Source organism: Macrobrachium nipponense, chromosome 20 (genome assembly GCF_015104395.2).
Source record: "Macrobrachium nipponense isolate FS-2020 chromosome 20, ASM1510439v2, whole genome shotgun sequence".
Taxonomy (NCBI): Eukaryota; Metazoa; Arthropoda; class Malacostraca; order Decapoda; family Palaemonidae; genus Macrobrachium; species Macrobrachium nipponense.
The window spans coordinates 75153174-75169043 of NC_061089.1; positions in this window are offsets into that span (position 1 = coordinate 75153174).

Sequence of the window (15870 nt, forward strand, 5' to 3'; positions counted from 1 at the left end):
TCACGTCTCTTATTCTATCGTGTGAATGAGGAGATTTATTTTTTAGTAGAATATTTTGTAAACCCTAATCAGTTAGTTTTTTTTTATTCATGTGGGTTTAATTTAAGATTTGTTTATAATAAATACTAAAGTTTTGTTAATATTTTCGTAATCCTCTTTGAGTGTTATTTGGTGTTTCACTGTCTGGAGATCTTGCCCCTTGGCTTTAAATTCTAACCTTTGTGGCACTGATCGTTAAGAGAAAACAGCCTGTTGCTTGCCACTTATATTTTAAAATAGTTGTGAGTAATGTTTCATAACAACTACATATATCATCCAATTTTTCAATTATTAAGTCAAACTCTTTAGTATTAGGAGGTCTATATATTACTATGTTCATCATTTTTCAGATTCAAATTCTACCGCTATTAGTTCACATTCTGAGTTACTATATTTCTAATATATATTTTTCCTTCCGTTGTCTTCCCATATATTGCGGTTCCCCCTTGATTCCTATTTTTTCTATCTGATCTATAAGTTTGGAACCCGTATTTGATCATCATTCCCAGTCTCTTGGGAATACCAGGTTTCACTTATATTCATTATATCTATTTTCTTTTCATTTTGGGTTAGTTCTTCTAAGTACTCTATTTTTCTTTTTGAGTTACTCGTAACTAAACCCTGCGCATTCTCACTATGATGGGTTTGCGTGTTTTCTCCTTCAGTTAATACTGGTAGTAATAAGGATTTTCCCATGTCTCTTTCCTGTTCTGGTATGTTGTTCTTTTTTCATTTCCAGAAATTCTGACATTAAAAAATCCAACTTTTCCATAATATTTGATCTTCCTTCATCATAATTATTCATTTTGTGTCTGAATCTGCAATTTTCTCCGTTTCTGCAATATCCTCTTGCATAATAAATACAGTTATTATCTCTTGTAGTAGAATTTCGGAGCTGATGCTTTGAAATTTTTTTGCTGACACCTCTGCATATCTCATTGGTGTTTGCTTTTTTCTCTTTTACCTGATATCTTGATTTCTCTCTTTATTTGTTTCTTTCTTATTTGGATTTTATTACTTGGTTGGTTATTTATTTGATTATGATTCATGGCTACAGGGTGCATATATTTGCATTTTTTGTCGAACTTACATCCTTTTCCTTCTTTTAGGTTTTTACATATTTTTGGATGTCAGATCTCTGCAATCATCCCCATATCCTATCTAAGTATGCACATTTACCATATATTTCATAGTTTTGACAATATCTTAGGATGTTTGTAGTAACATCTTTCTCCAATCTGCAATTCCCTCTTTTCAAAAGGTTGCAGATTTTGTCTTTCGTTGTCTATTTTTTCCTCTTTCCCGTCATTGTGTAGAATCTGGGTAGAGCCTCTTCGTGGGATTTGCTTTTCTGTTGTCATATCGTAATTTATTTCTTCGTAGGTATGCTGCTTTATTGCCTCATATGTAGTATCAATGAGTATCTCTGCATCCATACTTTTATCTTGTTCTTTGTTTTCCTTATTTTTTTTCTGTCATCATTTCATTTTTGTTTTACTTCTCTTCCGTTTTCCTCTTCTTTCTTCTTCTTCTTCTTCCTCTTCCTCTTCTTCTTCATCCTCAACTATTTGTACATTCAATCTTGATTTAATAACATGTCTATCCATGATAGACATGTTGAACAAAAAATTCTTGTATCTTTTCTCAAATCTTGTATTACCTCAGCACACTGTGGATGGGTCGGAATGTTGCATGCAGCACATTTCTGATTAGGTTTTGTGGATTGACTATGCTATAACCAAACCTTACACAGTTTTGCATGCTTTTGGCATTCTTTTTCCTAATGCGTCAATTAGGATATTCACAAGATTCACCTTATTCATTTTCTTTTGTCGGAATATGTGGTTTATGTATATTTCTTTATGAGTCTCTTGACCACTTGGATTTTATTTGGAACTTGCTTCAATTATTTTTCAAGATGTTTTCATTAGATTTGTTCCAGTTTGAAGGATTATATCCTTCTAATATATCTATGAATGCTTTTGTATCTTTTTGGTTAGGACTGTTGCTGATTTCATAGATGAGAAATGCCAGTTCCCTTCCTGCTACCTCATCGTATTGCGAATCTGCTAAACACGCCAAATTACGCCACCTCTTCCCGCAGTTGGAACTTACTGCCATCTTGTTCTGATTTATAGTATTACACTTGATAAACTAACTTAGAAGACGCTTTATCCTACTATTTTCACACTAATCTTATCACCGATAGTTCACGAACACTTCTAGATATTTCTCAAATTCTAGTCGTATGTTAAACTTGTGATATTCTGTTGATTAATCTGACTTCACGCGGGTACGTCCTCACCAAGCAAGATGGCTACTACGAAGAGAAAAAAAAAAAATAAACAAAAGAGTTAATGGCCATTCACTAATTAACGAAGGCGGAGGGGCGAAGGTTATCGCAGCACTCTTATGAAAAGGGCAGTTAGCAATTACTCCTGCCGAAGGCCGAATTTATTTATAAACAATGAAATAACTTAATTTAACATGACAGTGTTACAATAAACAAACATGTTATAGATGCTGATTTTTTATGCAACCAACCAAGTATATTCCCTTTCCGTCGTAGCAAGTTGATGATAAAGACCCTTGAATGCTGTGTGGATACCTGGAGTCAAATATGGATTGATTTTTAATTTGCATTTCAAATAGAATTATGGATCTCGTTTGATATGAAATGAACTCTAAATAAAATTTGTTTTGACTATTAGATTATCGTACATTTAACAAACATTTTAGGTATTAATTGTTAGAGTAGGAATGTTGAGAATCATACTTTTTGTGTTGTTATGATTTCATCCTATTTAAATCCTAGATACTCACGTTATTACAATAATTTCCCTATAAATTGGATTTATATTGCGTAAATTATTCTCTTAGTGATTACTCTTGACTTTCAGTTAAATCTCATGCATGCATAATAAGGTCTGGCTCTATAGTGTATCTCGACCGAACACCAACTCTCTCTCTCTCTCTCTCTCTCTCTCTCTCTCTCTCTCTCTCCTCTCTCACACACACACAAGTATATCTAATTCTATTTTCGTTTTTCACTTCCTTTAGATAAAGGAAGGGGAAACTAGTAAACAGAGCATTTTCCTTGTGATTAGAAATGGAGTTTAAAATTAGATATTTATGTATCTAGACGATTTTATGATATGCTGTTTGAAGTTGGCATGAGCATATTTGCTAGGTTATTGCCAAGATAGAATAGCATATCAGGCGTTACATAACGTACAATTAAAGTTTGTCAGAAAAGACTAAGTCATATCATAATAAGCTGGAAACTAAAATGAAAGAAAATCAAATAAAAGTATGGGCAATCTTCGAATGTTTAAACAATACGATCCAAAATAGTTTTGTGATGTGTCCATACTCGTACCAACAAAATATTAATTGGGCAGCCAGGGAACATCGCACTCTGCCAGAACTGTTTTTCTCAGGCGAGTCCAGAGCTGTCGATGGGGTGATGTATGTGTTCTCTCCAGATGTTGTTCAGTTGAGTTAGCTTTCCTTTCTCCTCAAGGAAATGTGGACATATTCTTTACCTCTAAACTCATGAGGAAGCTACGGGACTGGAATTTTCTCCTGGTTGAGGTATCAAATTTATATATTTTTCAGAGATATCGACATTTGTAAAATATTTAGTTTTAATTTTTAACCTAAGTCACTTCTGATAAATGAAGAATCCACGAAAAATAAATTCAATTGAACTCTACACCAACTGGTATTAATTCTGAGGTACAAAACAATTCAGTAATTGAAAGTAAAGCGTTTGCTTTATCTTTAGAAAAATATAGCGCATTACAAAGTTCTTGGTAGATTTTCATTTGCGAGCCAGTAACAAAACCGCTTTTTTTGAAAATGTAAAAATCCAGGGCAACAGAATACTTTCAATACTTTTCCTCTCCTCCGTCTGTGAAAACTGATCCTTTGCAAGAGTTTGTGCTCATTCCCCTTGGCTATGGGAGATGTTATCGCTCAGTCTCCAAAGCCAAAGAAAAGGGAAGAAGAAAATGTTTCTTGTAGATTGGAGCATCTCCCTTGGAGGGATTCGACATGTCCTCGCTGCCAGAGGCCAGATGATATGAAAGGAAAGCGGCCCTTTATTGGTGCTGCCCTTCATTTTTTCCTTCTTCTTCATACTCTCTTTATTTGTTTTCCTATTGTCGTTGTTAGTTCTTCTACCATTTTCCTCTTCAGTGGCATTACATCAGCTGTAAAAGGTTTATCTCGTTGAGAGAAAGTATAATAACTGATTTGGAGAAACGTTATTTGGGATCTCTCCTAAATAGTGAACCCCAAGGGTTTTAACCCGGTATGTGGATCCGCCTTTGCGGAGCTTTTAGCACAAAGTCTTTGCGGTTTACTGTAAAAGCCGAAACAAAAGACTGAACATATCGTAAAGATAATGACACCCAAGGAATATCAGTCATAGATAACGACCCCCGAACTTTTTTTGGGGGTCACTCTATGAAAGATGCCTTATTTGTTATTTTTATCTCGGGCATTCCATCAAGTATAAAGTACCTCGGAATCAGACGGACTTCATTTGTTTAAGTGCCTTAGCAGAATTAAACACTGCTTTAAAATTGAGAAAGCTTGTCGTTCAGAATATCTTGTATCTAGTATTAATACGTATTGAATTTTTAAGATTTCGTAAAATCTGATGACCAAAAAGTAGCAGAGAAAGTGATATTTTATCTTCGGCAAGACAGAGTGATCTTAGTTACGAGAGCAAGACCACAGAGATAGCCACAAAAGCCACGAATCCCTTTAAAAAGCGTTATTATTTTTAACATACGTAGTTTTCGTACTTTTTGGGTTATTTATTTTTGTCTATCGTATTTGCCGTGCTTTTACTCTGAATTTATCAATCATATTTCGTCCTCGTTTCCTTCTCTTATTCTTTGAATTTTTGAAATTTAAAAGAGGTGACTGGAGAGGAAAGGCGAAAGTAATGTGAAAAATAACCCAATAATACATCACATCAATGTATATTAATGCATTATTGGGGTAATTAGGCCGTATATTTTTCAATGATACTTACGCTAACGAATAATACCAGATCATTCTGTGGAGTAAATTACAGTCTCAGACAAACCGCTCCATTATCATTTACATCGTAAAAATTTTCAATCCTAGATATTTCAGTAAAGAAGATTTTCATTGTTAAACATTTCCTTCAGAAACTTTTTCACTCTATAAAAAATTTCAAATAGTACTTAATTATTCGTCATAAAAGTTTTGCGTGTCAGAATCGAGTAACAAGGATTTGAACGAGCTCTGAAAGTGTTTTTCTTCTCCTATATCCAGTTTCAGGGCTTGCTGTGTGTGTGTGTGTGTGCATGTGTGTTTTTATCATCTATCTAGAATAAATGCATAGCTACTCAGAGTGCTGTCAAAGATAAAAGTAGCATGAATGATTTCATTTTTTAATACTTTATACTTAAATGTTTCAAGATTTTATTTTCCTCTGTTCCATGATAAGTTACAAGTCTGTGCATGAACTCAAATACATAGCTAACGATTCTTTCCGAGTTCTCATGAATATGCGAGTAGAACTGGACTTTACTAATTTATTTATGATGGTTTTCCGGCGTGCTATTTCTGCAGATTTTAATTTCCAAAAGTTGTTATGTAAAATGAAATTTAATATTAGTCGCGAATGTAGCTGCCTTTTTAATTTCATTGTCGAAAAGTGTCGATGAAATCATTGATTCAGATAGAATGAAGGCAATGGTGATTGCTATTTAATATGATTATGCTTATATCTCCATTTATTATCTTATATTTATCCATATTAGTTCATATCTGACATCTTTTCATAAGAAGTGGTATTAAAATTTTCAGCAGTCAACGAAATTATTCATCAACATTGTTAATAAATAAGATAAAATTTGTTTATTTCAAAGGACGTAGCGCTCATAATTCACTTATAATTATTAGTTGGTACACTGTAACTCATTGACACGTATGAAAATTAGACATAATAATATTTTTAATAAATCCACATACAGTATTTAGTGCCCAATAACAAAAACCAAAGTAAAATGCAAATTTACAAAAATTGACGAAGATGAGCAGAAGAATAAAACGTAAAAAAAGCGGCGAAGTTTCTTCGGTGCAATGGAGTTTTTTGTGCAGTGTATAATGTTGTATGAGCCGCGGCCCATGACACCTTCAGTCACGGTCCTGTGGTGGGCTGTTCTATAGCGTTGCCAGACGCACGATCATGGCTAACTTTAACCTTAAATAAAATAAAGGCTACTGAGGCTAGAGGGCTGCAATTTGGTATGTTTGATGATTGGTGGGTGGATGATCAACGTACCAATTTGCAGCCCTCTAGCCTCAGTAGTTTTTAAGACCTGAGGGCGGAGTGAAAAGGTGCGAACGGACAGACAAATAGTCATCATAGTAGTTCTTTTAGAGAGAGAAAATAAAAACTAAGATAATTTTTTCTTGGAGTGACTCAAGACTGACGACATTTCAATTCTGGCCATAAACCAAAGAGAAGAAAGGCGATCATGAAACTTCTGCTTATATTGCGAATAATCGGCTAACAAAAGACTAATAATTCATTTTATATACTACGAATAATCGGCTAACAAAAGACTTATCATTCATTTTATATATGAAACTTATGCTTATATTGCGAATAATCGGCTAACAAAAGACTAACAATTCATTTTATATATTACGAATAATCGGCTAACAAAAGACTTATCATTCATTTTATATATGAAACTTATGCTTACATTGCGAATAATAGGCTAACAACAGACTCATAATTCATTTTATAAATTAAGAATAATCGGCTAACAAAAGACTTATCATTCATTTTATATATGAAACTTATGCTTATATTGCGAATAATCGGCTAACAAAAGACGAATAATTCATTTTATATATTACGAATAATCGTCTAACAAAAGTCTAATTATTCATTGGGACCAAAAAGATGCTTTTATGCTGCAAATATGATAAGTGTTGCTGGTGGAAAACTTGATGAAAATTGTCAGGCAGAAAAAAAAGACTGAGCTTCATGAAATTCCCTCTCAAAATGGCCAAAATAGAACATTGGAGCAACTCAAGATCTCAGTGAAGAAGTTAATCTAATCGTGTGAAATAGATCCAAAACCCGAAGCGCAATTTTCGGTAAAAACTGCACCACGCAACTCTCGGAGAAGTATAGCCTTAAAAACGCAAATATATTTAGTAGCATTTGCGTGCGTAATATTGGAAGAAGAGAAGGGGAAATTGAATAAGCGGCATTTTATTGACGAGGCTACATCCTGCTGAAAAATGAAGGGAACAGACCGGAACGACTGCAGTTCTTCGTATCCAAAAAAGATGAGTGAAGAGTTGGGAGATAATTCGAAGTTCTGGTGAGCCGATGCTGCTGTTTAGGAATGGCGGGTATTTTTCCGAAGGCACACGAGGCAGTCAAATAAAGTAGGAATGCTATGAATGATATTGATGAATGACCTTTCCAATAACGTTTGAGAGATAATTTTTTTTTTATCAAGAGAATGGCACTGTAATGAGTCCGTTTTGTTTTTTTATCAAGAGAATGAACTAAACAAGTAACGCTCCTAATGATCAATTAACGGAAAACTACTTGCAGTATCTGACTATTAGTTAAATATTCAGTGAAACGTTATCCATCATAACAATGAAGTAACTTTGAAAGTGATGACGTTCATGTCAAGGAAAGTTTTAAAGGAACACGCTTTACCAAAAAAAAAAAAAAAACCAAAAAAAAAAAAAAAAAAAAAAAATGACATCTTACTCCCAGTTCTGTTGGACTTTTAGGAAAATTACGGTAATACCGTTGATACGAAAATTAGGACATTCTGTGTTACTCGACCTAGTTACTCAACTCCTTCAGTAGGTCAGGTCCAAGGATACCAAGCTAGGCTATGACTTGCCTTGATATAAGTTCGGGTTATTAATTTTAAAATAAATTTCCTAACAAAGAAAAGGGCTATTCAGTACAGTTACCACATTTTTCAATATTTCCGCAATAATGCAATGGGTTGATAACTAGCAGGTAGCAGTTAAGTATCGCTACTTCTTCACTTAAGCTTTTCTGTTCAGTTTAGACGAAGCTGGGGTTATATTAGCTTTCTCGCGAAACTCCTAAAATCTATGCCAGCTGATCTGTCAACGAAATATTGTCTTCACTTAACATTCATGGTAACACTGTATATGATATCTACTCTGATGATCTTAATTCCATTTTATTCCTATGTGCATAAATAGACTGAAATTTTACCAAAGCACTTATTTTTACGTTAGACATGAGATTATGCAAAACTATAGAAATAATAATAAATGCAGCTATAATTTTAAAAGTAATTTCTTTTCCTCGTATCCACTGTCAGCTGGCCGAGTTTTGCCACGACCACTGTCAATGAATGCTAATTTTCGGTGACAGACGAGCTGAAACACCATATAATCCCAAGTGCAGGTGAGCCATAAACAATTTTGGCATTCATTCCTTTCATGTTATATTAATAAGTGTATAATATTTTCTATTTTCCATTATTGATCAAGGAAATATTTAAACTGTTATTTCCACTGGAAATATCGCTAGAAATATGAAAATAAAAGGAAAATATACTCTTACTTTTGGGTCAGAAATGAACGTCGAAAAGTGGAGATACTGTGTGAAAACTGATTCCATCGACAGTCGCTCGGTAGTCATCGATATGTGGCCGAAATGGTTTTCTAAAAAATTAGTCTTGAAACTGCTATGCATATTTTGTTTCAATTGGTCAGCATATCTATCAGATTCCCATATCGTTATCCATTATGCATAAAAAGGGAAGTTCTCTGAAACGATCAGTTCAAATAGAAGTTATTCATTGTTCAGTTAAAATTCGTAGAAAAAGGGTAAACATGAACGATGAAAAAGATTATATCCTCAACTCACGTCCTTACTGGGTACCCCTTTTCTAGCAAATGTACTTTTGATTAGTTTCAAATTGGGCATTTGTCTTATATTTTTGTGTGCATATCATTTGGTATTACCTTTTCTAATAACTTGTTGCTTACATTATTTTTATTTATGTTATTGTTATGCCGTCATTGGATCCAAATGAAAAAACTAAAGAAGTGTTAGTGTAATTTGAATGTAAACATGGAGAATAAATTGAGTCAATATTATTTTCGATGCTCTCTCTCTCTCTCTCTCTCCTCTCTCTCTCTCTCTCTGCTGTCATTCCCAATATTAGTTGTCACTGTCAGAGTTGATTACCAATTTCGAAATTGTCTATTTTTTCTCCAGCTCTCTCTCTCTCTCTCTCTCTCAGGGAGAGGCGCGGGATTTGAAAGAAATCTTCCTTTGATATGTATAATCGGTTGAGTGTGCTGTTGTAATCCGGTCTCCTTTTAGATGTGAGAATCCCGTAGGCAGGGTCGTTATAACTGGGTGTTGTTGTTATTGAAATCCCTTCCTCTGACGTCCTTCTTTTCGAGTTAAAACGAGGGTGACAAGGCACTAATCCTCCCAGTAATCTTGCTTTATTTCTACTGTACTCTTTGCTTTTCATATATCTGCAGAATTCATGTTTTTTTACTTGGACCAGAATTAACCCATTACCAGCATGAGTAAGGGAAAAGACTCCATTTCGGCTCAACCTCAACACCCGACCTCCAATTCGACTCACAGCTTGCCTTTATCTTAACCTCATGTACGTTGACCATTAACGACTCCACTGGAAAATCACCAAATATTTCGCTCTTGTTCAGAAAAGAACCCCAAAATGGCTAATGAAGAACTCTTCGGATAGAAGAACCATGGTTTCGCTCGACCCCTTGAAAATATTTACACTGTACACAAATATGAATATGAGCGAAAAAAAATTATAAGTCCCTTAACCTAACCTAACCCACGTGAAATACTCAACCCCATTTTGGCTCAAGATATACTCTTCTGACGAAAAACCGCCATTTCACATAAATATGAATATGAGGAAAAACATTCTAAGTCCCTTAACCTAACCTAACCCACGTGAGTGAGTATATGAAAATATATGGATATGAATAAAATGAATTATAACTCCCTTAACCTGACTTTCTTCATGACTCGCTGCCAGGTGCACAACATGTCATATCACGTGATAGTATGAATGGGAAAAGATTTCTAAACTCCATAAGCTAACGTAATGAAACTCTATTGAAGATTAACAATAAAGAATGAGGGTAATAAAAACCAATTATGACCATTCAAATATTTTTATTACATAAACTGGTACACATTAACAAGTGTCCGATTCTCCCTTTTCTCCCGAGAAGCATCCAAAGACAATATCTCCATTACTCCTTATCACCAACCTCAAACTGCTATACAATTTTACAATAAAAAGCCACAATCTTCTACATTCATTATCTTGTACCGCTTGACGTAAAAAATCAACAGAGAGCTGGTGTCTTTGTCCAAATAGTAAACCAAAAAAATAATAAACGAAAAAAATCGTGGAGAAAAATGTAACAAAAAATAAGGGACTAAATTCGGCTTCTGAGTCGAAGGAAATTCGTCTCATTTTCATAACAACGAAGCTGCTTCAAAAACAGTCACTTAAGGTTGATGCATATTTTCTCCTAGCTTATCATTGCTGGCTATATATTGATGCCATTCTCTCTCTCTCTCTCTCTCTCTCTCTCTCTCGCAGACAAATGTAATCTACAAGTGTCTGGTAATAATAACGCTGACAAACAAGCATTGTTTACCGAACAGATGTCAAACTTCCTAGCATATTATTGCTGGCGATAATGTTCCCCCTCCTCCCTCAACCCCCTCACCCCCCCCCCCCCCCCCCCCCCCTTCCCCCCCCCCCCCCCTATCTTCTCTCTCTCTCTCTCTCTCTCTCTCTCTCTCTCTCTCTCTCTCTCTCTCTCCAAGCAAGCATCGTTTACCGAACAGATGTCAAACTCGGCAACCAGGTTTTCTTTACAAGAAAAGATTAAAAAGCTCAGTACATCTGCATTGCAATCTTGAGCAAGAACATCTGCAAAATCATGGCACCGACAACAACTGTTTTGTCTAAATTGCAGGGTAAATTTTCCATCGCAACGGTTCGGCCGCCTAGCTGTATTTTGCGAGAGAGAGAGAGAGAGAGAGAGAGAGAGAGAGAGAGAAAAGTAGAACACGATTTGAAGTTGAATCAAGCGTACCAACAGTGAAAAACCTATAATATCACACTCTCACTTTGTGTATGCATCTAATGAGATATAAATAAATAAAAATAAATAAATATAAGCACAAGGTTAACCCCAGAAGAAAAAATTCTGTTATTGCACACGACAAAGAGAACGCCAGACTTGAAGTTATGTCAAGGAAGTTGATATACTGGAGACATATGATAGATTTCAGGTTTTTTTTTCTCGAAGATGTAAGAAACAGGCGGAAATTTCCACGGTATGTTGAAAATCCAAAACTTCGAACGGAAGAATTTCAAAAGGAAAGGCATAAAAACACACGTACTTACATTATCCTCACGGATCACGCCTATTTTACTACACTTCCCTGCAATCGATGAACGAGACTTCGGAGGATTCAATGAATTTTGAAATCTAAGGCTTTATATTATAGGCAGACACTAGGGGGCGGGGGGCCACTTCCAGCTATTTGGGCGCTAATCTCCACGGAAAGAGGGAGCTGGCATGGCTGGACATCAAGACGAAGAGATCCAGAAAACAAAGAGACGAAAGACGAGGAGCATCTCAAACTGAGACTTAGGAAAAAATAGAGCTGTCACGAAGGAGGAATAGTTGGAGAAAGAAAGGAAGAGCTAATAGAAATAAAGAATAGCTGAGGGGAAGCCACAGAGTTACGGAAGCTGCGGACGCATTTCGACGAGAAATTTTATATATATATATATATATATATATATATATATATATATATATATATATATATATATATATATATATATATATATATATATATATATATATATATATTATATATATATATATATATATATATATATATATATATATATATATATATATATATATATATATATATATATATATACACACATATATACCACGATGCCCTCTAACTTCTCTCATGCTACGCACTTATACTTTATGGCTGAGGTTGTCACTACAAAGTCCTAGTTTATCTCTACCGCCTTTCTCTTGAGAGTGCTGCCTCAAATCCAAAGAAAAAAACAAGTTTTAATGATATAATACTTTTCCACAATACTTGAAATTGTCAGATATTGATTGGATTTACTCAGCACTTTCCTCTAATGGGCAAATAATTTACCTTGTTAATCGAAGCTCATTCTTCTGTTATTCTTCATTTATACACTTTTCCCCCACATGCTTAGCATTAATCGAAGTCTTAACAACTCAAGTATTTTTGTAGTGCTCAGACATTCCCACTATCATGAGGAGTCTAGGTATGATGGCGAAGACCACATTCACACTTAAGCGCACCAGTAAACAATCGTATTCTATCACAATTGGCCCGCGATTTGGCGAACATCTACCGTGAGTCTCTCTCTCTCTCTCTCTCTCTCTCCAAATAGGTTTATTCTTCATATTGAGACACCTATGATTCAAGTAGGTAGAAATCTTCTGTGAATGCTATCATTGAACATGAATTACTTCTTTACAGATTTATCTGCATATTTGTTTCCTATTCATTGATTAAAAATTACTTCTTTACATATTTATCTGCATATTTGTTTCCTTATTTCATTGATTAAAAATTTTACTGTTTGCTTCCCGATTTCATTCCTTAAAATCTTATGGCCCCCTGGCCTATCTATATTTTTGTGTGTGTTTGCATATTACTTATTTGCTCGCTTATGTATTCATTTATTCATTTATATATTTGTATTTATTGGTTTATGTATTGTCACATATGTAGCAATCTAATCTAATTGTTGTTTATGAAATAATCACAAAACTGATTATCTTGAACATGAACGCGATCATTATGTTAAGAATGATACCAAAAGTAACATCTGACTTTTGGTTTTATGCAAAATTTATTTTCAAATAAATTTCCTTAACATTACAAACACCTTTACTCTCTGGTATGGTTTACCTGCTTCTTCTTATGGCTTGATTTTTTTACTTTTTTTAATGCGTTTGTCAATTTCTAGGTTTATGTCACCTTAAAAACCTGGATATCACACACATATTGGCGAATATCAGAGCTGAAATTAAGATTTCTAACATTCTTTTGAGAAATGGTAAAACCAGAAGTACTATTGTTTGTGCATCTCAAAGACATTTGGTTCTATAATGAACATATATTGATTACTGAAGATTGACTTGCAGCGATGAAGACAGATCATCATAATTTATTTTTTTTAAATATGGTATTTATTCAGAATTTCTATTTGTTCAACCATCATGAATAACGGTCTTTGGGAGCAAATGAATGTGTTCAGGGAAGACAGGCAAGTTAACATTATTATTACTATTATCATTTCTCCTTGGAATTTGAAATATTTATCAAGATTCAGACATGTGACAATTTACTAAGAACCCACACTTCATGAGAATCTATATTATTGCAGCTGACAACATTGATTTGATTTACGTTCAAGTAGTTAAGCTTGACCCTTCTGCACATGATGTTCTAAGACGCTTTAAACAGTTGTCCAGGTTATTGTACTTTGCTTCTCTTTAGTGAATTATGTATCTGGTTCAATCTAAGACAGCTGTTCCTGTTTTAAAGAGCTAAATTAATTGTATTGACCATTAGAATTATTTTTTACTCTTTTAATCGCATTTTTAAGTTGTAAAACCGAGCGTTTGTAATGATATAGCATATTCAAAAAGGCCTTGGAATTAACACGAAAGATCTAGAACTTCGTTGTTTAAATTTCCTCTGGGTAATATATGTAAATATATATTCTATATATATACATTATACTATATATATACCATATAGAAATATAGAGATACTATATATATATATATATATATATATAATTATATATATTATCTATGTATATTATATATTATAGATATATTATATATAGTATATAGATATATAGTATATATATAGTATATATATATTATATATATATCTATATATATATATATATATATATATATATATATATATATATATCATTATATATCTATATATAGATATATATATATATATATATATATATATATATATATATTATATAAAAATAGATATATATATATATCTATATATATAGATATAGATATATGTATCTATATATAGTCTATCTATATATATCTATACTATCATATATAGTATATATAGAGTATATATATCTATATAGATATATATATATCTATATATATAGTTATATATATATATATATATAATCATATATATATATATATATATATATATATATATATAGATCTCGTGATTAGCTTTTTATCTATTTCCCTTAGTGCATGCACTCTTATTTCATATTCGGTTATTAATTTTTGTTTATTTATTTATTTATTTATTACCATCTATGTTAGTATTATTGCCATCTTAGAATTTTACTCTCAAGTCAGGTCTTAGTTTCGAAGAAGAAATGTCCACCAGACTAGGTAAGACAGAAGAGTTTCTGGCTTATTTTCGAAGAATGAGACTTACTTGATCGTCACAGGGTATACGTAAAAGATTGCTTGTGATTATATAATTAGAATAATACTTGACACAGGGTACACTAAATAGATGGTTTGTAGTTGTAATTAGAATAATACTTACCTGGCACAGGGTATGCCAAATAGATTGCTTCTAGTTGTAATTAAAATGATACTTACCTGGCACAGGTACACCAAATAGATTGTTTTTATATGTAATTAGAATAATACATGGCACAGGGTATGCCAAATAAATAGATTGTTTGTGGTCGTAATTAGAATAATACCTACCTGGCATAGGGTACACCAAATAGATTGTTTGTAGTTGTAATTAGAATAATACTTACCTGGCACAGGGTACTCCAAATAGATTGCCTCCAGTTGTAATTAGAATAGTATTTACCTGGCAAAGGGTATTCCAAACAGATTGCCTCTAGTTGTAATTAGAATAGTATTTACTTGGCACAGGGTATTCCAAATAGATTGCCTCTAGTTGTAATTAGAATAGTATTTACTTGGCAAAGGGTATTCCAAACAGATTGCCTCTAGTAGTAATTAGAATAGTATTTACTTGGCACAGGGTATTCCAAATAGATTGCCTCTAGTTGTAATTAGAATAGTATTTACTTGGCACAGGGTATTCCAAATAGATTGCCTCTAGTTGTAATTAGAATACTTACCTGGCACAGGGTACACCAAATACATTGCTTCTAGTTGTAATTAGAAGCATACTTACCTGGCACAGGGTACACCAAATACATTGCTTCTAGTTGTAATTAGAAGCATTCTTACCTGGCACAGGGTACACCAAATACATTGCTTCTAGTTGTAATTAGAAGCATACTTACCTGGCACAGGGTATGCCAAATAGATTGAATTTAGTTGTAATTAGAAGAATACCTACCCGGAACAGGGTACGCCAAATACATTGCTTCTAGTTGTAATTAGAAGCATACTTACCTGCACAGGGTACCCACCACATTGCTTCTAGTTGTAAATAATATCATACTTACCTGACACAGGGTACATCAAATACATTTGCTTCTAGTTGTAAATTAGAAGCATACTTACTTGGCAAACGGCACCCAAATACATTGCTTCTAGTTGTAATTAGAAAGCATACTTACTTGGCAACGGTACACCAAAAATCATTGCTTCTAGTTGTAATAGAAACATACTTACGGGTGGCACAGGGTAACACCAAATACATGGGATTCTAGTTGTAATTAGCAGCATACT